Here is a 25,866-nt window from a genome sequence, read left to right as displayed (position 1 = left end):
AACCTAAATCTCCTCAACTAATGAGTGGATAAAGAAAGCGTGGTATATGTATACCAAAGAATACTACTCAGCCATAAAAAGGAATGAAATAATGTCTTTTGCAGCAACTTGGAAGGAGCTGGAGGCCATTATTCTAAGTGAAGTAACTCAGGAATGGAAAACCAAATATCATATGTTCTCACTTATAAGTGGAGCTAGGCTATGAGGATGCAAAGGCATAAGAATGATATAATGGACTTTGGTAACTCAGTGAAGGGGAAGGTTGGAAGGGGGTGAAGGATAAAATACTATATATTGGGTACAGTGTACACTGCTCAGGCGATGGGTGCACTAAAATCTCACAAATAACCACTGAAGAACTTACTCATGTATCAAAAAACCACCTGTACCCCAAAAACTACTGAAATAAATAAAAACAAGCACACAAATTAGGGACAAGTAGGATGAGTCACATGGCCACAGAGACTTAAATATGGACACATTACCTTAGAGGGATTTTAGGCAAGACATCCAAAATAGTAAATAATGGTGAAGGGTGGGAGAGAAAAGAATGAACCACTGATGTGATGGCCATGGGTAAAAACTTGAAGAAAGCACCCTCTTTCTCCCATGGGGGTCAACAGAATTGAATATGAGAAGAGGAGGGGGTGGCAAGTCAGTCTGGGAAAGTTCTTTATGTGGTGTTAAAGAAACCCCTTTCTCCAATCACAGCATCTTAGCCTCTCCAGCATCCCTTCACTACCACCCAACCACCAGTGGAGGTGTCGGGGTTGTGTTTCGTGATATCCAAGATACTCCAGGGCTACCATTGGCTGCAGCAGTGCCTGGATGACCAAGCGCAGCTTAAGAGTGTGGCTTTGCCTTGCCTCGGGGAGGGTATATATAGGCAGGGGGAGCTCCCTGGGACAGACCACTAGAAGGCTTCAACATGGCTGAGATTACAGATAAACCATAGACATTTAGCACAGTATGGACCAACCAACCACAAGAGAAGAATCAGCCACAAGTGCTGAAGAAGTGAAGAGGGGACGGCCCCTTGCCAGTGCAAATACAGAGACAGTTGCCAGGTCAGATAACCCTATCCATGCTCTTTCTCTTCTTCCCCATACATTCCCCCAAGAGCCCTATCCTCTCCTGGCCTGGCAAAAACCCTTCCTCAACCTATACCCTTTATGAAGCCCCCTTTCCCATTTTGTCCCCATCTTCTTCCTCTAAACCAATGCCCTTCTGTGTTCACTCTCTTGCCTTACCAGGTACACAAGACAACTATGAGGATATAAATTGTTCCTTCATCCTTCTGCAGACCAAAAAAAAAAAAAAAAAAATCCTCTGAAACATCTATCACCCAATCAAGAAAGCATAAGAGAGGGGAAAAAGCCAACAATTGTCTGTTACCACATGTTAAATAAGAAATAAAATCAGAACCAAGAGACCCCCAGATAACTCCACCAATCCAAGGAAGCCCTGTGCCTAGGGAGGCCCAGAGACCTAAAACTATCTATTACATCTCCAGAGGGGGCTGTGGAAAAAAGGTCAACCATGTAAAGAGACCAAATCTTACACCTATAGGGTATAGCAATGGTGATAAATACAAATAAAATCAAGTTTTGAAAGAAAAAACATTGTTCAGAAGTATGCACCACTGAATCACAAATTTAGTATTTTTCCAAAGACTGCATTAGGATAATTCATTAATACCCAGTATTTTGTATTACATTCAGATTGTGGTAATAGCAGAAAATGACTGAGGAAAGTATGATGCTATACTGATAGTGAATAACAGAATTGGTGAAAAACAGCAATATTGTTCAGTTGAAATTGTGCTCACTATTGTTGGCACAAACCAACCCATTAGGCAGCCATGAAAAATTTTCACATAACAGTCCATTTAAATGAATGTGTGATTATATTCAAAACTCCTTATAAAAATGAAAATATTATTGGGGACTCAGTGACCATGGCTAAATAAACATGTTCATATTATATTATCATTGAAATCTGAATCCTTCTCTCTATGAGAAGAAAGAGAAAGATGTCACTGGGGTAATAATAAAAAGCAAAAACAAACACAAATAAATGAAAGGGAGGTTGGCAGCACAAAGTGTCAGTGGCAAAAAAAACAGAAAAGTCAACATCACTCGTGAGTCACAGCAAGTAAAAATAAGATTCGGATTGATGTCAGGTTTTAGTCTGCCATAAACTTTTCACCCATTTTCTTCTGTAATAACAAATTATTCTGCAACATTCCTCTTGCTATAGTCACCAGCCACTTCCTGAAAGGAAGCAAATACATTCTCAATCACCCAGGTGCATTTTAGGCATGACAAATTAGGATGCCACAGAGAAGAATATAGAGCATATTGCCATTAGCTGCTATCATCATACAAAATGCCCTACAAATTTATAGTTCAGACTTTCTGTATTTCTCAATACTTTTTCAAATTTGCTTTGATGGAAAAGCCATTTCGTAGTTTTTAGGGAGCTATTGCACAAACATAATGTCTGGCTTTAAGGAAGTTGGATGTTATGTTTACTGCAGGGTGGAGGGTTTGTGAAACAACCTTTTAGCCCTTACTCGGACACCCCAAGCTGTCTTCTCATTGCAAAGGCAAGTCCATCTTTCCACTTATTCAGGCCCAAACCTTGGAGACATCCTTTACTCTGTGACTTTCACAGCACACAGCCAAACACTTAGGAAATCCTGCTGGATCTACTTTCAAAATAGTTCCAGAATCCTACTTCTCCCTACCTCCAGAGGTTCTACCTAGTCTGACTCCCCCATATTCTCTCATCTGGATAATTACTATTATCTTTTTCTTTTTTAGTTAATATTATTTTAAATAAACAAGTTATAATTGTATATATTTATGGAATACAATGTGATGTTTTGATACATGCATAAAATGTGTGATGAGTAAATCAAACTAATTAACATATTCATCACCTCACTTACCTATATATTTCTATATATGGATTATTGATGGAGCAGCTCAGAGGCTCCTCCTAGGTGATGCTGATGCCACTGGTCCAGGGACTACATCTAGAGTGTGTTTCAAAGTGAATGATGTTTGAGAGGAGACAGATTGAAAAAGAGGAGGGTATGCTCAGCTGCAAATAATAGGATACCAAGCCATCTACAAGCAGCACATGAGAGAAGACACTGGGACAGACCAAGTGAGTGCCTGCTTTCCTCACTTCCACCCCTGTCTGTAGAGTCTTCTTAACACAGCAGTCAGGTTGCCCCATGCCAAGATGCTTAAAAACCCCCAGGGCACCTCCATCTCAGAGGAAAAGCCAACGTCAATACAACCACTGATCTAGATCCATCCAGCCCTGACTGCCTCTCTTCCTGCCTGCCTCCCATACCCCCAATACACACACACACACATCTTTCAGTCATGAGGACCTCTTCCTTGGTGTTGGAACTTTGAACTGCTCCTACATGAGGCCTTGTCACTGGTTGTTCTTTGCCTAGAATACTCTGTCCCCATTTATCTGCATGGGCTAAACCTGTCCCTTCTGGATTTGATGCAAATGTCATCTTTTCAGGGAGGCCTGCCCTGAGCACCAGGCTCCTCAATGAGCCCTTGCCTTTCCTACCCAGCCTTCCTCTCCTTTCAATCTCCTTAGCCAGCCCTAGTTTTACCATAGCACTTATGTCTAACATACTATGCCATGTATTTACTTATTGATTTTGTTCATTAGTTATACCTGTGTTCTGCACTATAATGCAAGCCCCAGGACCATAGGAGGTTTTTCAACTTTATTCCTTGATTTATCTCCATTGTCTAGCGCAATCCATGGCACACATGGTACACAATGAATGTATACTGAATGAATGAATAAAAGCAGTCTTTGGTAACAATATTTCCTATATTCATAAAAAGCTTTAATCATCAGAGAAAACGTTCCAACTGAAAACCACTTTTTATAATATTTTGTGTTCTGGAAATATTCACATAGATACAGTAGTAGAGAATAATACAATGAGGGCCATGTCCTCAACACCCAGCTTCAACAATTACTAACACACAGTCACTTCTGTTTTAGCCATACCCCACCCTTTTCTCCAGCTAATTATTTTGAAGTTAATCCCAGGAACTGTATCATTTATTCATAAATATATCAGTATTATGTCTAAGAAATAAGGATCATTATCACCCCTAACAAATTTAGGCAACCCCACAACCACCACCAACTGCAGCAGGCAACCACTAATTTGATTTCTGTCATTCTAGATTAGTTTTGCCTGTTCCCGAATTTCATGTAAATGGAATCATATTAAATGTACTCTTTTGTGCCTGGCTTCTTTTGCTCAGCATACTTTTTTTGTTGTAATTCATCCATGTTCCATACCAGATTTTAAATTAGGAAATTGGAACGGTAATTATCAAGGTGGTTCAGGAAAGCAGAGTGAGGTGAATGTTAAGTAATTTACACCCAGATTAATTCAGACACTGAATTTAGCAGCCTCCAAACCCCCAAACGCAAGATCAGTTTAAGTCCTCACTACTCCAAGTGTGGTCTGTTCTAGAGACCAGCAGCATTGGCATCCCCTGGGAGCTTGCTAGAAATGCAGAATCCCAGGCTTTGTCCCAGACCTGCTGAATCAACATCTGCATTTTAATCAGATGTCCAGGGGATTCATGGACACCTTTCTGGTTTCAGAAACACCAGTTTAAACATTCTTTCGGGAATGGCTCAGTGGCCCAATCCATGGACCACAGGGCTCAGCTCCAAGCACATTTTACTGCTATGGTCACTTGACATGAACTAGGCAAGGACTCCTAATGTTACATTGGTGTCTTAGTCCATTCAGGCTTCTATAAGAAATCAACACAAAATGGGTACCTTAAAAGCAACAGAAATGTATTTTTCACAGTTCTAGAGGCTGGGAAGTCCAAGGTCAAGACACCAGCAGATTTGGTGTCTAATGAAGGCCTACTTTCGGCTTCACAAATGGCACCATCTTGCTGTGTCCTCACATGATGGTAGAAGGGATGAGGCAGCTTTCTGGGATCTCTTTGATAAGGACACTAATCCCATTCACAAGAGCACTACCCTCATGACCCAATCACCTCCTAATGACCCCACCTCCTAACACCATTATATTGGTGATTAGATTTCAACATCTGAATTTTGTGGGGGAAATAAACATTCAGATCACAGTAACTTGGCCTCTTTACAAACATCACAATTGGGCATTGGGGTGGGAGGGGGGAGGTGAAAAGATAAGGAAAGAACACTGCAGGTAAAAACAAGTCATGTGGTTGAGTTTGAATTCTCTTTAAAATACTTTAATATGCCTCTAAGATTTAGGAAAGCTAATTGAATTATTTGAAACTATGATAGCCTAAAGAGCTCAAGAAGGGTTTCTGTGCAATTACACAGGGGAAATCATTCAGAACTCAATGGCTGGAAGCCTGAAATTGATAAATCACATTGAAGAGTATCATAAGAGACAGCTCCTTTAAAGGAAAGAATCTTTGAGCCCTTATATATTCATCCAAAGCACAAAGAGTAGCTTGATGAGAGGGGATAAAAATACTGGGAAAAGGACTCAGGTGCAAATATAAATAGTGACTTTTAAAATAACTATAAAATCTCAGGGTGCTTATACAACTTTCAGAACCATAAACATTGACCCAGCTACAGGAAGAAAACAACTTATGTGAGACGGAGCTCTACCTATTACATGGTTGAGAGGTTTCTAGAACAACATGGCACACAGGCCCCAGGTAAGCAACTAATGGAAGACTAAAAGGCAGTCTTAACATCCCCAGTCTTAACATAATGTAAATGAACCTGCACATTACAACAGTTTATCTTCTCATCCCCTTGTCTCTGCAATGTTACCAGCAGCAGCAGGGGGAGTCCCATTTCCATCTCATTTAACTGCTGAATTTTGAAGTTCAAAAAAAATTTGCTGAGTTTAATAAGGTAACGCATGCTATATTGAATGAACTTAAGTCTCACTGTCCCCCTCATTTTCTTCTCCCCCTTGATCAAGTGCTCCCTGTTTACCAGAGTAATGATTGGATCCATCACTCACTCTTCCCAACAGTTTTCATTAATGTTCTGAACACTTGATCATGGACTTCAGTGCAACAGTCCTGTGTTAACGTTCAGTCTATTCCAGTGGTTCTTAACTGCAGGTGATTTTTGTCCCTCACGGCATATTTGGCCATGTCTAGAAACATTTTTGTTGTTACAACTTGGTGGGGTTGTAACGTGCTACTGGAATCTAGTGTGTAGAAGCCAGGGATGCTGCTAAATATCCTGCAATACACACAACAACCCCACACAAAAAATCACTTGGTCCCAAAGTCAATAAGTGCTGTTATTAAGAAACTATTCTGCTGTAATCTGTTGTACAAGCAAGAGCAAGAATCATCTTGTTCAAAATAACAATTCTGGGATATTTTCTGGTCCTTGGAGCATATTTCTGGGAAGAGGCTCTAAGACCTTTTACTGATAACCCTCATCAGACAGGTGATTCCACTTGCTTGGTCTGTCTCCAATGCCTTCCCCTATCTGCTGCATGTAGATCACTCCATATCCTATTATTCACAACCAAGGATACACTCTTCTTTTCAGTCTGTCCCCTCCTCTAAATTTTCTTTCACTTTGAAACACACTCTAGACCTTTGCTAGCCATGTGTGGTCCCCAGACCATCAGCATCAACATTACCTGGAAAGAGCCTCTTACAGATGTAGAATCTCTGCCCCAACCCAGACCTATGGAGTTAAAACCTATGGGATTTCTAGGTGAGTCTTACACACATTAAAATTTGAGACATGCTGCTCTAGTCTAAAGCACTGATTCCTGAATTTTTTTTATGCATTGGAATCTGATGGAGGCCTTTAAAAACACACCTTGATCCCAGCCCCAGAGAACCTGATGTAATTGGGATTCACCCTGGGCACTGGGTTTCTATAGTTCCCTGTGCAGCCAAGGATAAAAACCACTGGTCTGGATTAATCATTCTTAAAATGGTTGTTACTGGCTTCTTTCATTTGTACATTCCAATGCCTATATAAGAGCCAGTATAATATAACAATCAAGAGCCCGGTTTGGGGACCAAACACCATGGCCTTGAATTTAAACTGTCACCGATCATGTGATCTTGGGAAAGTTATTTAATTTCTCTGTGCTTCAGTTTCTCTAGATGTAAATGGGAATAAGGAATAACTCTCTCATATGATAAGAGTTTCCCTCAGTCAAGGTTCAATAAGAGCAGCGGAACCAGACAATATGTATACTAAATAGATTTATTACAAGGAATTGGCTTATGTCATTGTGCAGGCTGCTTATCAAGTCCAATGTTCAGAGTGCAGGTGGTCAGGAAGGGAAGATCACAAGCAGGCTGCAGCTTCAGGGGTACAAGTTTTAGCTTGTCCACAGGCATTTCTTAACTCAGGGAAGCCTAAACCCTCATTTGAAGGTCTTAAAGCTGATTAGGTCATGTCCACCCAGTATAATCTCCTTTATGATGAATTTAAAGTCAACTGCTTATGGATCTTAATTACACCTGCAAAATCCCTTCACAACAATATATAGATTAGTATTTGATTGAAAAATTGGGGCAAGATGTGTGTGCTACAAAATGGTCACTACCTCTTATTCCTCTTCTAACTCTCTAGGGACTACTCCTTTTAGCCTGCCCTAACTGGAAAAAGAATTCCCTAGAAGGGAATCCTTGGATGGTAGTTGCACCTAGGCAAGTTGATACATCCAAGGCCATCACAGAGTTAAGTACTTTACCACATTTAACTCACTGAAGACAGTATCTCACTCATAGTTAGCATTCAATAATTGTGATTATTACCCTTATTAAAGCCATAAAAGTTTAGTTAGCCAAAGATTTTTATATAAAGTGTTTGTTCATATAATGTATTTTGATATGGTCAAATCTCAATTTCAACTTTATATTGGCTTATATTATAGCCAAGATACATTTTCATTCCTAATTAAAAATAGGTTATTAGTCACCAAAATGTAAGAGATACTTGATAGGCAGTAAGAAATCCTAACTTAAAACCTTTAAGAATTCAGGAAAAACATATATTCAAAACCAAAATTCAGGCCCAAGTGTCTCTACAGGAAGGAGTTCTTAACAGCAGTGCTATTCTGAATCAAAATGTGGGGAGGGGGGAGGGGGAGGAATAGCATTAGGAGATATACCTAATGTAAACGACAAGTTAATGGGTGCAGCACACCAACATGGCATATGTATACATATGTAACAAACCTGCACATTGTGCACATGTACTCTAGAACTTAAAGTATAATAAAAAAAAATCTACTTGAAATTTTTATAAAGTAAATGTACTCTTGGCTAGTAGTCCTCAAGACTGTCAAGGTCATGGAAAACAAGGAAAGACAGAAAAACTGACAGACCAGGGAAGAAGGAGGAGACATGACAACTAAATGCAAAGTGGCATCCTGGATGAGATCCTGAAACAGAAGATGTAGTAGTAGAAAAACTGGTGAAATCCAAATAAAGACTGTAGTTTAGTGAATACTAATGTACTAAAGTACCATCAAAATCAAAGGTGTTATCAATGGGGGAAACAGAATGAGGGCTACATAGGAACTATCTGTATTATCTTTGCGAGTTATCTGTAAATCCAAAATTATTATAAAATAAACAAGGTTACTTAATAATAAAAAAACCTGGGATGCAACCCCCAAGAATTTTTTCTTTTAATTTTGACATCCAGGTATATGTATATCAAGAAAGCTCTCACTGATTGTGAAGCAAATCTCAGAACTGAGACCCATCCGAAGTTTCACTTCTGAGAAAATAGATTATGTTCCCAATTCTTGTTATAAAATCATTCCTTCAGGAAACACAGGATACACTAGGGACAAGAGAGCAATCTATTCCCTGCTGGCCTCTCTCAGACTCTGACCAAAAGCAGCAGACCCCTAGGAAATGGGAGATTAGACTTCTTTCATTCTTTGCCCTTTCTTGAACTGTGAAAGATTCCCCTCAGTTTCATGATCTCAGAACTTAATTATTGAGCAGGGTAACTCCATTTCCTGTCCGGCAGATTTTGATGTACTGATTCTATGGCTTTCTGCTCATCTTGTCTTCCTTCCAGATGTGCAGGAGTGAAGGAGCTGGTGGCTATCAGACCTCAAGGTCTCCAACAGGACAAGATCAAGAGGGATTCCACTCCCACGGACCACTCACTCACCCTAGGAAGACTGTGAAATGCCTGTCCTGGTGCTTCGTTTGAATTGCTGAAAGACCATCTTTATGTCAGAAATGCTTTGTCATTACACTTGGTAAGGACCTTGGGGTTCAAGCCAGTTTACTCTTTTCTGCTCTACCGTGAGCATGAAAGCCACCTATAGATATGCTCTGAGGCAGGATTTTGACATCAAAGTCAAAATAAGAATTTAGAAAGAAAAGAAAGGGAGGGAGGAAAAAGGGAAGTTTGGTCCAAGAAAAAAAATGCAGTGTCATTTCTGACCAACTAAATAGCACTTGAAAAATCTGTCTAGCCCCACCTATATACATATACTATATACCTCCTAAACATACATACACACATATACATAATCACATGCACACACATAGAAGTTCTCATTTCTCTACACATAAGATACTGAGTCCTCTGATAAAGCACAAAATTACTGTTAGGATATTTGAGAATTTGTTCACTTATTCATTCATCAAATCACTTATTCATTCATCAAATAATACTGAGTACTACTAGGTGCCAGGAACTGTTCTTGGAGCTGGGGATATAATAGTGAACTAGACAGTTTCTACTCTCACAATCATTTTGATACTACTAAATTACATTTATCAAATATGTATTAAATGCCAGTTACTGGATTATGTAATCACTTTACAAGTATTATCCCATTTATTCCTCACAGCAACCCTATGAGGAGATAAAATTATTACTCCCATTTTTCCAGATGAGAACTCTGGGGCTTAGTAAGCTCAAGTAACTTACTACAAGGAACATGATAACACATAGATTTTAATCCAGAGAGAGTAATTACCTGAGCTAGCACAATACTGCATACCCAGTGTTAGATGTCAACTGTTGACCTATCCTGTGGTGGCATGAAGTGCTGACTGGAACAAAGCAAACAAAGCAAATATTGCTCTCTTTACTCCAATGTGGAAGGATTCTCCAGCTTGCTTTCTTGGCCCCCTCTCCCCTCAGCTTCTGGGTCTAGGAAGAGGAGTGCCCTTGCCTTGCACTTGTCCTTCATTCTTCATTTCTTCCTCTCCCATTCCTGGAAAGGGAACAGCAAGGAGGAAATTGCCTTTCCATCCCACGCACAGCTGTTGCAAGAAAGCTCTGGCAGGCGCCAAGCTCTCCCAAGAGAGGGAGTCCAGGAGGAGCCATTCCCTGCTCCTTCCCATGGCTCCCCCATTTTTGGATGAGCTTTATCCATCGGTCACCTGTTATGTGCAGTTCAAGGTCTGGCATTGGCTCCCAGTCAGAACCCAAACAGTGCTCTCTGTCCCAGGTAAAGATCCAAGGAGCCGAGGGAAGGCAGGAAGACATGTCTAAAAGAGGAAGCAGAGAAAATGCTGGACTGCACTCTCTGAGCAACAGCCCTTGGAGACACCCCAAGAGGCAGCTGCCCAGCTGGCAAGGCTTGTGTCAGGCAGCTGTGTGCCCAGGAACAGGGAGCAGCACACATACGGCAGAGCAGGCCCGCACCATCTGTCACGCGCCCGTGCCAGCATCTTCACTTCAGGCTAGTTGGGAGTGGGAGGCGTCTGAAGAGAAGTGACAGCTCACCAAGCCAGCCACATGCCATGACTCCCCTCTAACAATCTCTTCCTTTAAACATTTAGTCTCCTTCACCGCTGCCATGTGGCAGTTGCCAGTGGATACTCTACGATAATTAAGAGCATGCAATTTGGAGTCCAAAAGCCCTGGGTTTGAATTCAGGTTCTCCATGTACAAGTGTGGGTGACATGGGTAAATTACTTAACCACCTGTCTTTGAACATCAGTTTCCTCTTTTGTAAAATGAGAGTTATGATAATTATCCCTCAAGGTAGTTGTGAGGATTATATTTGATAGTATCTGTGAAGAGCTAAGGGTAAGGCTTTGAAAAACAAACAACATAATAGGCAATAAGTAAAACAAAGACTTTTCCATGCTAAGTCAAATCCCTGACTACAAAACAATCTTCTTTTGTAGGTGGTAGGTCTTCTGTCTCAGTTGTGGAAGGAAAAAGAGCAGTAGAGTCTCAGCACACTTTACTGTGCATTCAGAGCTCCTGGGAACCTTGGGAAAGGCAGATTCTGATTTAGTATGTTCTGAGTGGGGTCCGAGATTCTGCATTTCAAGTTAGTTCTCAAAGGTGCTGATGGTGCTGATCTAAGGACAGCACTTTGCACAGCAAGAGTCTGGAAAACCAGTTGTAGTACCTTGAACAAACTATTTAACTTCTCTAAACTTTGATTTTCTCAAATGCAAAAATTTAAATGTTTACCTAGATAATTTCACAATCCTTCTTTGCTACCATGTTGCAATAGGTTACTGAAAAAATGGCTGCCAACAGTTCCCCCAACCCTTCTGCTACACGACTTTGTCCCTCTTTCCAACAAGAGAAAGAGCCCTTCCCTTTGAATCTGGCTTGTCCTGTTACTTGTTTGGATCAGGAGAGTGTGACAGAAGTAAAAGTTTGTGATTTCCAGGCCTAAGCCTTAGAAAGCTTGGCAGCTTTCCTTTTCTATTTTTTTATTTTTTGACTTCTTGGCATCCAGCTTCCATGTAAAGAAGCTAAGGCTAGATTGCTGAAAAGGAAAAGAAAATGGTATAGCCAGCACTCAGCTCTATTAGGCACTGCAGCTGAGATGCCGGACACATGAGCATAGTCCTCTTGGACATTCCAGCTCCAGTTGACTTTCCAGCTTTATGTAGCTACACAAGAAAACCCAGCTACAATTTCGTGTAGCAAATGAACCACACTGCTGAACTCATCCACAATATTCTGAGAAATAATAAATTTTTGTTGTTTTAAGCCACTGTGTCTTAGGATGGTTACACAGTAATTGATAGCTGATACACATGTTCTGCTCACATAGGAGATAACAGAAATTTTTAAAGCCACAACATTTGGAAGAATTATAAAGAAATATGCCTATTAACTGGAAAGCTGAATATATGCTGAGAAGTGACTCTTACATTTACATAGTTCTTAATGAAGACCTCTCTTCTGTATTAAATTCAATTCATTCAGACAGTCTCTGACTTACAATGGTTCAACTTACAACATTCAGTATGCACCTGGACTTACAATGGGTTTATGTTCAGATAAGCCCATTATAAGTCAAAAATGCACATTTGACTTAACAGCATTTTCAATTTATGATGAGCTTATTGGGATGTAGCCCACTCTAAGTTGAGGAGCACCTATTTGTTCAGGGCTAGTGGGGAATGTGAGAAGTTGGGGATGTAATTCCAAGAAACTCGCATTATATTTGGGAATGCTATAGCATATATTACAAAAAAATTAGAGAACACATATCAACTAATAATAGTATACTAAACATATACTTGAGACTCAAATTATTTTAGCACCAACAACAAAATTCTATGGATGCCTAGAAGGTACTCAGTAAGTGTATTCCAGAATTAGAGAACAGTTTAGCGAAGAAGTACAGGCATATCTCATTTTATTGCTCTTCACTTTATTGTGCTTTGCAGATAGTTTTTGCTTTGTTGTGTTTTGCTTACAAATAATGGCTTGTGGCAACCCTGTGTTGAGCAACTTTATCAGCACCATTTTTCCTACAGCATGTGCTCACTTCATATCTCTGTGTCAGATAATGTTAGCATTTTTTTTAGCAACAAAGTATTTTCAAATTAAGGTATGTATATTGTTCTTTTAGAAATAATGCTACTGTATACTTAATAAACTATAGTATAAACATAACTTTTGTATATACTGGACAGCCAAAAAATTCGTGTGACTCACTCTATTGCAACATTTGCGTTCTTGTAGTGGTCTGGAACCAACCTGCAATATCTCCAAGGTATGCCTGTATAACTTAAACTTGGATAAATGAGGGAGTAAAAAGAACTACGTAATGGTTGAGTCATGGTGTTCAAATTTTCTATACAAAAATGAAACAGCCCTATTGACAAATACATTCTAGAAAGTATCAGAAGTTGTTTATACAGAGGATGATGATTTTAAATAGACCTTTAAAATTATTTTTGTTATGGCACACATAGTTTCACTAAATTAGTACATTGTGAGGACACAAGGTTATTGTAAAATATATGCTATAGAAATATGAATAGAATCTCAGAGTTGTAATACAGGTAAAAAATGTGAAAGTGTAGTGTTAAAGCCAAAAAAATTACAACATAGGACTCTTGAAAAGTGTACACAAAGTAGAATTTGGGAAATAAATATAAAGGATTTGATGTACGTAGTGATCATCTTTAGCCCTCTCATCCACATCCTAGTTATAATATGTTTTATTTGGAAAATATTTTCTAAGTGATTGCTATTGATAATGTGAAACCTCAGAATTAAAATTTTCCAACGATGGTCCAATAAAATGAGTTCAATGGTTAAGAATAAGATGTAAGAAAAAATAAAACTATACTTGGTTTTATAATATTCTTTATGCACACTTCTGTAAGAAAATTCTGCAATTACTTAAATAATGTTTTAACTGTACTGGAAAATAAATCCATTTTTTAGAACAGGAAATTAATCTTCTAGGCAACTTCTCAAAACTCCATTTATCTATGTTATCATTTTGCTACCTCTTTTTATGAAAATCCAAGAGGGAAGAACACAATTCTGATATACTGGTAATGTGAGACCTCAGAATAACACCCATTTTAAATGAAAGTTCCAACCAAAAATCATGATTGAGTGTTTAAATATTCTTGGAGAGACAAAGGACTACTTTAATAATGATATAATACTACCTTCCTACCAGCACATAGATCGGCCTGGGTACACAGTTAGCATTCAATGAAGTAATTAAATAAATCTGTCCCGGGTGTGACTGGCTGGGGCCAGTGTCACAGGCAAAAAAAGAATTTACCAAGAGAGTTGTAGGTAAAGAAAGACAGATTTATTAAAGAAAGTACAAACATATGTTGCAAGGGTGCAATGGGCAGCACAGCAAAGAAGGGGCTGTCTGCCAAGAGGCAAAGGATAGAGGGAAGTTTTGTAGGTTCCTACTGGAGTGGCTAAGTGCAGATAAGGTGTGCAGATAAGGTCCTGCTGCTGGGGCTACATGTGGAGCGAGGTATATGGGAACAGGGTGTCATGCCAGCAGGTTGTCTGTGATTTTCCTTGTCTCAGAACAATTGTTCTCCCTGACCTGGGGCCCCTTCCTTTTTGTTGCTTACCTATCTTATTAGAACTCCACAGGATGAATGTCAATGCATACAAGCTTTCTCAAGGATGGCCTTGGATAGAGGAAACAAGAAGAAACAAGAAGGGTTAACTCAACCTATTGCAGTTAAATCTTCCTTGAATATTCTTTCATCTATTCATTTAACAATGAAGTTAAAAGGCCAAGATTGAAAAAGTTACAGTAACCTAAAATTGGAGTAAAGGGATATTATTTGGGTACCTATATCTTGGTGGGGAAAAACAGACAATAAACACAGAAATAAATACATAAGAATGCTAGATGATTGTGAGAATGCTGTAGAAAATTAAAGCTGAGTCAGAAGAGTGGTGGGCAGGAACAATATTTAGGTGAGGTCATCAGGAAAGGTCCCTCCGAGGAGACATCTAACCAGAGACATGTGGGAGAGAGCATTCCAGATAAAGGGAACAATTAGTACCAAAGTTCTGAGTCAGAAAGGAGGGTTGGTATTAAGATATAATTATCAGATTTGTTAAATAATAAAATTAAATAGAGAAATAGAATAAGCAAAAAAGTTAAACAAAAAAAAAACGTCACGATTACTGGAGCTGACTTTATGTGTATAGAGTATGTGAGCACCTTCCTCACTTTAGGGGTTTGAGTTCTGTTTTAGGAAGGGGAGAGATGGTCCTTCCTGGGCAAACACATTAAACACACAGAATTTCTAACCCATTAGCTTCAGTCCCCTGGGAGAATTGTGTTAAATCCAGTCAGCAATTATCTGTAATACTGGATAACAACCTCCACCTGAGAGTGAGCTTTGAAAGGGCAAAGCACAGTCACTGTCAGAGAAGGGTCCTTCAGGTACATATTGAATTGCCTGGGGAAAGACCTTTTGACATCTCTGTTTGTTTTTCAAAGCACTGGCTTTGTGCTTTGTAATCAGGGGAAAAAAATGGTTTGTCTAAATCGATCTCCTCTCTGTAATTTCAACATATTTCCCCACTGTTTCCTTCTATAAATCCACTTTACTGAGACAGAAGACTCCTCAGTTGTCACCTTAAAAATCTTCAAAAACTTGGGGTGCATATTGGGGAAAATTATGAATAGGTAGTACAGATTAATGGAGTTAGAATCATCAGTCACTATTTGTCACACCTTCCTGATTTGTGTGGGAAAAGCTGAGAAACTAACAAATATGATTCCTTGGGGGCATGTGCAGCCCTGCAGAATAAAGCATGCTCTACTCTGGGCATCTCAAAGGGGCACTTTGGTTTTATAAGTATTTGGCCATAAAATCATCTCAGCCACTAAAAATATAGATGGATAATCAATAGCATAAATGAACCTTAATAAGATTTTGCTTTATTTGGGTATACATTCAACTCAAAGCTTTGAAATAATAGTTTTCATGCACAATTTAATACGGTCAATTGAATAGAAACAATCTATGTGGCTATGCTGCTAAGCTTCCCTTTTTGGGCAAGGGGATAACATGTCTCTTTGAGAAACTGAAAAAAGTGATGGGCCCTTTCTCCCAGGAAAATGCTTAAACAGATATAAAATTGCATTAAGTATAGAGGAGTTCATGGATCTCCTGGATTATTGAAGCCCCGTGCCCTAGAGACAATGGAAGACAAAGAGTGTAACAATAGTAACACCTCAGGTCTATACAGCACTAGGAAAAGAGTCCTAATTTTATTGGTGGTAGGTACACCAAAGCAGAGTATGTTAACATAATGGCTAATTTTTTTTAACATTTAAAAAATGGTTAATTGTGGTAAGATACACATAAAATGTGGCATCTTAACCATTTTTAGTGTACAGCTTAGTAGTGCTAAATATATTCACATTATTATGCAACCAATCTCCACAATGCTTTTCATCTTGCAAAACTGAAATGCTATACTCACTAAACAACTCCCCATTCTTCCACCCTCTAGCCCCTGCCAATCACCATTCTACTTTCTGTCTCTATGCATCAGACTACTCTAGATACCTCATATAAGTAGAATCATATAGCAGTTTATCTTTTTGTGACTGGCTTATTTCGCTTAGCATAATATCCTGAAGGTTCATCCATGTTGTAACCTGTGTCCATTTCCTTCCTTTTAATGACTGAATAATATTCCATTGTATAAATATATCACATTTTGCTTATCTATTTATCCACTGATGGACACTGAGCTTCTTCCACCTCTTAGCTATTATAAATGATGTTGCTGTAAATATGGCTGTACAGATATCTCTTTGATATTCTGCTTTCTTTTAGATAATATACCTAGAAGTGCAATGACGCAACAGTTTTGGTGCATCCATTTTGATGGGCCTGTTAGATGCCAAGGAACATTATGATTTAGCAATTGTGAGTTGGGATCCGTGTCAAAAGGGCCCACCAAAATGTGAAATCTGTGTTTTATTACAAAGTCATGCACATGATAGACATTCCTGATCCTTATTCTATATTTAACCTCTCCTCTATTATGCAGATTTCACATTTTACTTTATTCATGTCAGTATTTTAAAAATTTGTATAAGAATGAATTAATTTTATAATAAAAAGGTAATAAAGCTCTTTTTAAGTCTGTTAGAACTAAGTCTCAAAGGGTATCTCAACTATCTCTTAAAACCATAAATTCAAAGTAAATTTATAATATGAATATTGGTGAATATATATATATATTCATATTGTATGTGTGTATGTGTGTTTGTGTATGTGTATATGTATATATACATGTGTATATATAAATTCCTAACTGTTCTTCTAATGTGTGTTTGCATATACTATATATATACACACACACATATATATACACACACATTAGAAAAAACAGTTAAGAATTTATTTGAAGACTTTCTGCTCAGTGTGGCACTGAGAACAAGGACATGTATATTCCTCCTCCTCCTTCCCCCTGAACAAGCAACATAACACTGATCAATAAAACTGAGTATAACCAAAAAGCCTTCAAAATAGCAGAGATATCTATCCCCTCAATTATCAAATGGAAAAGGAAATATTTTTAAGTGTAATTCTTTATTGAATATAAACAAGTAGAGCCATCATGATTTTAAAGGTGAAACTAATTAACATGAGATGTAGACCATTTATTCAAGGTGTCCATGATGTCTCTAAGAATGAGCAATCACTCAGCTTAGAATGACAAAAGGTCCTTTATGAGCAGAGGACAAGGTTAGCACATGAATCCCTGTCATGGGTTATTTGCCTGCCAGATGGAGCCTGTAGCCTACCCATCCCACCTCTGAATCCCACCTTATCCCAACTCCACCACAGGGGAGATGAGGCCCTAAGATGAAGAAAGGACATACATTTGTTTATTTCCTGGTTATCAGAACAGCTGGAATTTCAATGATTTGTTCTGGGGCCACATCAACATAGTGGCATCAATAGGTAACTGAGTCACAAGAGCTCTAACACAGCTGGGTCAAAATTGTTTCAAAATGCATGTGCCCATTTGAATCATCCCAAGTCAGACCCAATAACTTGGCCTAGTCATTCCAAGCCAGTGTGGATTTAGGGCATCAGAAACCAGCTTCAAACCATATGCCCTTTGGAAGCGTCCTTGACAATTACTTTACAGCTCTGCCTGTGCATACGTACTGGAAGATTCAATCTCCTTAGCAGCCTAGAATTTCAGCTAGAATTTCAATCTCCTTACTAGCCTAGAATTTGCTTATGGTTGTCCTCAAGCATCATGGACCATTTACAAAGTGTATAGGGGTGATCTCTCCTTGTAGATTCAAAGTGTTTTCAGAACAGGGACTAGATCTACTATTTATTTTCCATCCCCCCTAGAGCTTACTCTAATGCTTTGCATGTCCGAGATATTTGTTAATTTTCAGACAATCTCCTCAAGAAAGACTAGAGAGCCTTTTGCCAGAATGCCATAAAAAAAAGAAGTACGGGTAAATGAGCACACTGAGATTATGGCATAAGCTAGATACATCTCTCCTCACACATAAGGACCAGATCCAAAGTCAAATCACTGAGAACCGAAGTGAAAGAAATAGATTATTTAACCAATGTCTAAGTTTCCAATTTCTGTCTTTGTGCCAATGATCCCCAATTTATATTTGCAGCCCAGACTGCTCTTCACAGCTACCCTCTACTTACTAGGTAGTGCCAACCTGGATGTCTCAGAGGCCCCTTACACTCCAAAATTTGCCAAAACTCAGCTCATTTGACCCCTAAAATATCAGCTCTGTAAAGGCTAGGCTTTTGTTTCATTCACTGTTGGATCCCGAAGGCCTAGAGTAGTGCCTGGCAGACAGCAGGTGCTCAGTAAAGTGTTTGAATGAATTAATAATGGATGAATGAATGCAGGGACCTCCCTAGGAGACACTGTCTTCCATTAAAGCCATATGTGTTGCCAGAGAGTTCTCTAGCACTTGACAGTTAAGATCAAACCCTATACCTCTTCCCATTACCTCATCCCTCCAGCCTCCTCTCTCTTTTATCAAATCACCCTCTCTGCTGCCTCATCCCTGGGAGCCCCTAAATATGCTCAAAATCTACTACAGGTTGAATATTTCTTATCAAAAATGCTTGGGACAAGAAGTGTTTTGGATTTCAGATATTTTCAGATTTTGGAATATTTGTATATACAAAATATCTCAAGGATGGGACTCAAGTCTAAACATGAAATTCATTTATGTTTCATATGTATATGTTATACACATAGCCTGAAGGTAATTTTACACAATATTTTTAATAATTTTGTGCATGATGCAAAGTTTTAACCATATTTTTACTGTGAACTGTCACATGGGGTCAGGTATGGAATTTTACACTTGTAATGTCATGTTGGTGCTCAAAAAGTTTCAAATTTTGGATTTTCAAATTAGGGATGCTCAAACTATATCATAAAACAAAATGCTCCTTTATTATACAAGGTCCTCTATAAATCTGTCCACAGTCTCATTTTGCCAGTCCCACTCACACTATTATAATATTGAATTCCCTAGAGTTCCCAACTCACACCTCACTCTTTGACTCCTCTGTACCTTTCTCAGGCAAGGAATGACTTGCTGAAGTGTCCTCCCCCTCCCCTGGAGAAGCCCTCTCTTGGCTATCTCCTCTTTACCCTTTAATTCCCAGTGCAGGTGCTGTCTCCTCTATGAAGTCTTTCACTGGGAATTTCCCCTCCCAGTCTGCCAGTCTATGTGTTCTTCTTCTATGCTCTCACAATACACTATGCCAGGACTATTTTCAAACTTTTAAAAATATCTTGGCATACATAGAAAATGGTTGAGGGTAGACAAGACTGTGCATGGCCACAAGCAACTGGCCTGGGTCTCTGGCTTTCATAAACCTTGTGCATTAACACCTGGGTACTTTTGTAACCCATTCATTGCATACCAGCATGGCATGTCAAGCTGGTTGGTAGCTCTGTTCTTGGTATGTCTTAGTCTTAATCGCTACATTCACTGCACTGTATTACACTTATTCGTGTTTGTGTTTTTCCCTCACTGAACCTATGAACTCCTTAAGGGCAAGAAACTTGTATTCTTATTTTTCATGTTTTAAATGACTATAAAATAAAATGGGCTTTTGAGGATGTACAGTCCCATAAATTTTATCACATGTATATGTTTGTGTAACCATGACTACAATCAAGATACAGAATATTTCCATCACCCAGGGTGCTGACACACCCTCCTCCAACCCCTAATCCTTGGCACCCACTGATCTGTTCTCTGTCACTATAGTTTTGTCTCTTCGAAAATGTCTTATAAATGGAATCGTACAGTGTATAACCTTTTGAAACTGGCTTCACTCAGCCAAAGCCTTTGACATTCATCCAATTTGTTGTGTGTATCAATAATTTGTTTCTTTTTATCACTGAGTAGTATTCCATTGTGAGGATTTAACATAGTTTGTTTATTCATTCATCCACTGAAGGGTATTTGGGTTGTTTCCAGTCTGGGGCAATTTTGATAGACTTGCTGAAAACATTCATGAGAATGTTTTGTGGGAATGTAAATTTTTATTCTTCTAGGGTAAATACCCAGGGGTGGGGATTATATGGGCATTATGGCAAATGTATTTTTAGCTTTATGAGAAACTGCCAGACTGTCTCCAAAGTGACTGTACTATTTTGCCAATAGATTGTACTGGCAATGTATGAGAGTTCCAGTTGTTCCATATCCTTGCCAGCATTTCGAATTGCCAGCATTTGGCATTGCCAGCATTTTTATTTCAGCCATTCTCATAGGTATGGCACGGCATCTTATTGTAGCTTTGTCTTCATCTTTGAACTCCAGCATTTTGCAATGTGGTAGGTTCTCAGTAAATATTTGTTGAACTGAAATACACTCATCTTGTTGTTTTGCCTCATTTAATAAACCCACTAATAATAAATTCAAGGCCGGGCACAGTGGCTCACGCCTGTCATCCCAGCACTTTCAAAGGTCAAGGTGGGCGAATCACTTGAAGTCAGGAGTTCAAGACCAGCCTGGCCAACATGGTAAAACCCTGTCTCTACTAAAAGTACAAAGATTAGCCCGGTGTGATGGTGCGTGCCTGTAATTTCAGCTACTTGGGAAGCTGAAGCACGAGAATCACTTGAAACTGGGAGGCAGAGGTTTCAGTGAACTGAGATTGCTCCACTGTATTCCAGCCTGGGTGACAGAGTGAGACTCTGTCTCAAAAAATAAATAAATAAAAATAAATAAATGCAATTTTCACTGCACTTTATACTAAGCTTTGTGTTAGAAAAAAAATTGCACAGGACAGAAGTATTAAACTCTCTCTTTCTCTCATCTTCCTGTACTCACTCCTTTTCCCAAGTCCTAAATGAATCATTCTTTCTATTAGGATATATAGCCATATAGCCTATAATTTTCACTCAACAAACTGAACTTGAAGGCATGCAATCAAGAGCTTTTGAACGTCTCTATTCTCACTGCTAATAGTACTAACCATAAGAATCACTCACCATCAATAATTAGATAATTGGATGAACCAGGCACTGTGTTAGGAGAAATTCCCATGGTAACTCACTTATCCCCCCCCAACCCAATGAAACAGGTATTATCCTCATTTTAGAGATGTGGGAACTGAAGTTTAATGAAGCTGACAAACTTGCCCAAAATCATATAGCCAATAAATGAAGGTTCTAGGGTGCATACCAGATCAAGCTGGTTTCAGAAAACACAGTCCTAACCATTCCATGTACCTGCTTTACTTGGCAAAGGAACTAGCTGCTCTTTAATCAACAGCAAAACAACAAAAATAATCTCAAGTCACTTTAATTTTGAGGAGTTATAAAACTTTAGAAAAGTAAACCTCTCTCTTTACTTGAGTCTTATGATAATAGCTCCTTCAGATCAGCCATGAGGCATACAGATGGAGGAGCATGGAGACCCCCAGTCTGGGAAACCTCAATTGGTCTATTGGAAGACAGACTAAAAATTATAGACCTTATTCTCATGAAGCTAACAGCGTGAGTAGGACTCAGCTGAGCAAACTGAACTAGCATCACTTGTGGATCTATGATAATTATCCCTGCCCATTGAATCTTGAACTACATTTACATAGTTCTATAGTTGAGAGTGTTCTCCACTGCAGACCTAAGCTGAAGTGATAATAACAGTTTTTTTAACGTTGATTCTAAAAATAAAATAGAATTTTATATATAAAATAATATAGTAACCTGGATAATCTAATGACTATCAACTATTAGGTGCATCCAGGGATAATAAAAAGCTTCAGTCTTTAGAGACATATATAGCACTAATTTTAATAGAACAAATCACACCCAGACCTTTTACTAGATGCATGCTATAACCAAGAGACTATTGAACTGGAATTCAGTGGTTTGACCTATTATTTTGATTTAAAATATTTCTTAACTCTTTTATTGCTTACTTCCTCCCAAACCCATAAACAAGCTTCAGTGAGCTTGGAGCTGAATCTATTTCTTTGAATGTTATTGATTAGGAAAGATAGGAGGCACAAATCCCAGGATCCTATGTTTTAAGTGATGACTTTACAGAGCCCAAACATTTAATCATTTCACCCTTCAAGTAAGAAATCAGGAGAAAAATGTAGGTGCTAAAAAGAAAAGTCATCCAATGAAATTATGCTGCAAGCCAACAGCTTTTGGGGATCACAGTAACTAGTTCCAAATGTCAGACTCTTTTGTGTGTTTGAGTCTCGTAGAATAACATCAATTTCTAAATCTTCTTTATAGGGAACTGCATTTAAAAAAAAGGTTTCATTTGCACTCATCTGAAGGTGTTCTAGACAAATAGTGCTACCAAGTAATTACTGTCATGAAAAATTATGGTAACTCAAAAACATTTGGCTCAAAGTCTCAAGTAGCAAAAGTCGAGGGCAATGACTTTTATCAATTTGGAGAGCTCCTCTTAACCTGTGGCAGTTCCTCTATATTTGGGTCTGCACGTAATGTTCATATTGCCCTGCTTAAACACTCAATAATCATAGAATCTACTGAAAGAATATCATCTAAACAAATTTACGAGTCTTATAATATATAGTGCCAGTGATTAATGAGAAAGCATTAAATAGCAGAATGACTGGAAATTTTCCAATAGGCATTCCAAAGTGTGTGCATTACTGATGAATTTCTCATATTTGAAAGCTAGACAACCCCAAGAAAAGAATTACATATTTATATAAATCATAAGCCATTCTGCAATAGTGTGAACTTTCTGTAAAATTGTGATGTTTCTCAAGGGAGAAAAACTTATTTATCAAGACCATTGAACATAAAGAAACAATTAAATACAAACCAATTTGCATAGCCAACATAGCATTTTCTGTTGAAAAATCAAAACTTTTCATCCTGACAGATATATTTGTCACTGAGAAGATAGGATTTTTAAAAGAAAATAAACACAGCACACAATTCAGTTCCCTTGCAAAAAGTGCAGCTAAAAGTTTACTGTGAATTATAGCCTATTATAATACCATAGAAATGAACAGGCAGCTAAAATCAGTTTCTCTTTTCCCAAAAGTGCCTGTGGACATTTATTCCTAAGGAAATAAATGACCAAAGTAGTATACAGCTTTGTCCTTCTGTTTTACAGGATATTCCTGCCTTGCCTCCAATATTCTTTTTAAATTTTTGAATTGCCTGAACAAAACTCAGAAGGACTTCATTTTTCTCCAAAGGCATCATTCTTGTATAATTCTGAGACAGAGTTTTCAATTCTATCCAAATAAATTCATCCTACTGAAAAGCACATGCTCATCTCAGAAAGCAATAATAAGACCCCTGATATTTTTTCCTTGAAGACCATTACTCACTGGCAAATATGTTCTCCTTCATCCTCAGCTGCCCTGCTGAAGCCCCAGGGAATGGAGAAGGTCTGCCAGTTTTCTCCTTCAAGGTCCTCCTCCATGGTAGGAAGCCAAAACAGCCCACCTTTTCCTAAGGATGAAAGAAAGAACCTCTTCTTTATTCTTTTATAAGAAGAATGACTGTATCATAACAACTGCTATCCAAGAGAGTGAGAGAGGAAGGAGAGGAGGAATCGATGCTGAGAGGCCAATCATATTTCATCACTCAGCTACTTGGAAACCAGATATTCTTAAACAATCACACGCTCTGAGAGATTTGAGGATGCAAAAGAGGAGTGGCTCTGCCTTTTGTAAATTATTAACAGGGACTTTTTTCCTGACCACAAGTAAAGATGTATAGACTACTTATTAAAGAAAACAGCAATTAGGTATGACATGGAACATAAAAATGGACAAGTCAAAAGCAAAATCCCTGATCGTAGTTCTGTGCTGACCCCTCTGAATCAGGACAACCCAGTGCAGTTAGAATCAAAGTGATATGACACTGAGAATGAAGGGGCACCTTCTGAAGGTCTGAAGGGGCCATAACTGCAGCTTCAGCATCTGCCTCTGATGAAAAATGTGTATTTGCTCCTCCCCATCTGAGAACTCACGATGGGATATTTGGCGCTCTGAGCTGGAGTGTAGCCACCTGCACACAGTTCTCACATTGCTCCTAGATTTCAAATTGCTGCTTAACTTCTCCCGTGGCTTTCTTGTGTCTCATCCAAATTTGAGATTTAACGCATCTACCTTAAAGCTATTTGAAACCAATTTCAGTGCTAGATGCTATCCAGTAATTTAAACTCGGTGAGAAAAAGCTGATCCAGAAAGCTTTTAGAAAGCATGAGCTTCCCATGCCATAGACAGAGGGCACTAGGGAATACTCTTTTGGGTGATATGGAAGGTCTCCTTTTCTCTAGACCAGGGTCTCTCAACGTTGACATTATTGACTTTTTGGACTGGCTACTCCTTTGCTGTGGGGGGCTGACCTGTGCATTGTAGGATGTTTAGTGGCATCTCTGGCCTCTACTCAGTAGATATCAGTAGCATCTCCCCAGTTGTGACAACTAAAAATATCTTCAGACATTGCCAAATATTCCTGGGAAGCAGAATCAACCCCAGTTGAAACCACTGCTATAGACCCATTTCTTTAGCGAAGTTGTTCAAAACAGGAGGAGTATCACTTACATTTGAGATGGGCTCATGCCAAAGACAAATTGTAGGTAAACAGTCAAGGGTTTGGGTGAAACATAGGACTCATATGCCCAAGTGCAGGAGGCCAATTTGATTTGTCACAATGGAGACACATTTAAAGTGGGGAAATAACTCTCCAGTGACATCTGCCAAACCTCTCACTGCTATAGTCTCCAAGTTCCCAAATCCTGCTATTTGGAATATGCTCATTTCTCCTCAGTTACATATTTCTTATTTTACCTTGGTATTTATCATCCATTGCAAGAAGCGTTTGTTCTGGAAAACTATGCCTACTTGATCTTTGACAGCAAAACCAATCAAGGCAGAGATAATGAGGACATAAATCTCATGCCCAATTGTGTAACTGTTACCAACCATAGGTGGGATGTTTCCTAAAGAGCCTTAGATTCATGGAAAAAAATAAAATAAAATAAAATAAAACCGAGGAAAAAAACCTTTTTGATTAAATACATGAACAACAGTCGATCTAAATTCAACACTGAGAAAATTAGATGGATTGTTTCAAAAGCAAAAGTGGAATTCAGCAAGTTTACAGGTGATGGTATTTCATTAAAAAGAATGGCATGCTAGAGGAAGAAATAGTAGAGTGGGAGTTGTCTTGGGAGTGAATGTGATCAAAAAGAAGACAAGATCCTCAGGTGGGGAGGCCGAAGCGAATGGATCACGAGGTTAGGAGAACGAGACCATCCTGGCTAACACGGTGAAACCCCGTCTTTACTAAAAACACAGAAAAATTAGCCGGGTGTGGTGGCGGGCACCTGTAGTCCCAGCTACTCAGGAGGCTGAGGCAGGAGAATGGCGTGAACCCGGGAGGCGGAGCTTGCAATGAGCCGAGATCGCGCCACTGCACTCCAGCCTGGGTGACAGAGCAAGACTCCGTCTCAAAAAAAAAAAAAAAAAAAAAAAAAAAAAAAAAAAAAAAAATAGATCCTCAAGTGTAAGCGGTGTCAGAGCAAGGCTTTCTGTCCCCTCTAGGGCTTATTTTGGA

The 25,866-nt window shown here is 38.8% G+C and overlaps 1 protein-coding gene across 1 annotated transcript in view; it reads right to left on the bottom strand.

Annotated features, from left to right (window-relative positions):
- FRMPD4 (FERM and PDZ domain containing 4) overlaps positions 1-23,814 on the bottom strand; it is an 863,942-nt gene extending 840,128 nt beyond the window's left edge. Inside the window, exon 1 of the mRNA XM_050777254.1 lies at positions 23,628-23,814. The gene's annotated coding sequence lies outside the window, so the exon portion shown is untranslated. The remainder of the gene's footprint in view (positions 1-23,627) is intronic.
- Positions 23,815-25,866: the final 2,052 nt, after the last annotated feature.

Source organism: Macaca thibetana, chromosome X (assembly GCF_024542745.1).
Source record: "Macaca thibetana thibetana isolate TM-01 chromosome X, ASM2454274v1, whole genome shotgun sequence".
NCBI classification, from domain to species: domain Eukaryota; kingdom Metazoa; phylum Chordata; class Mammalia; order Primates; family Cercopithecidae; genus Macaca; species Macaca thibetana.
This window is presented reverse-complemented; position numbering and strand designations above follow the sequence as displayed.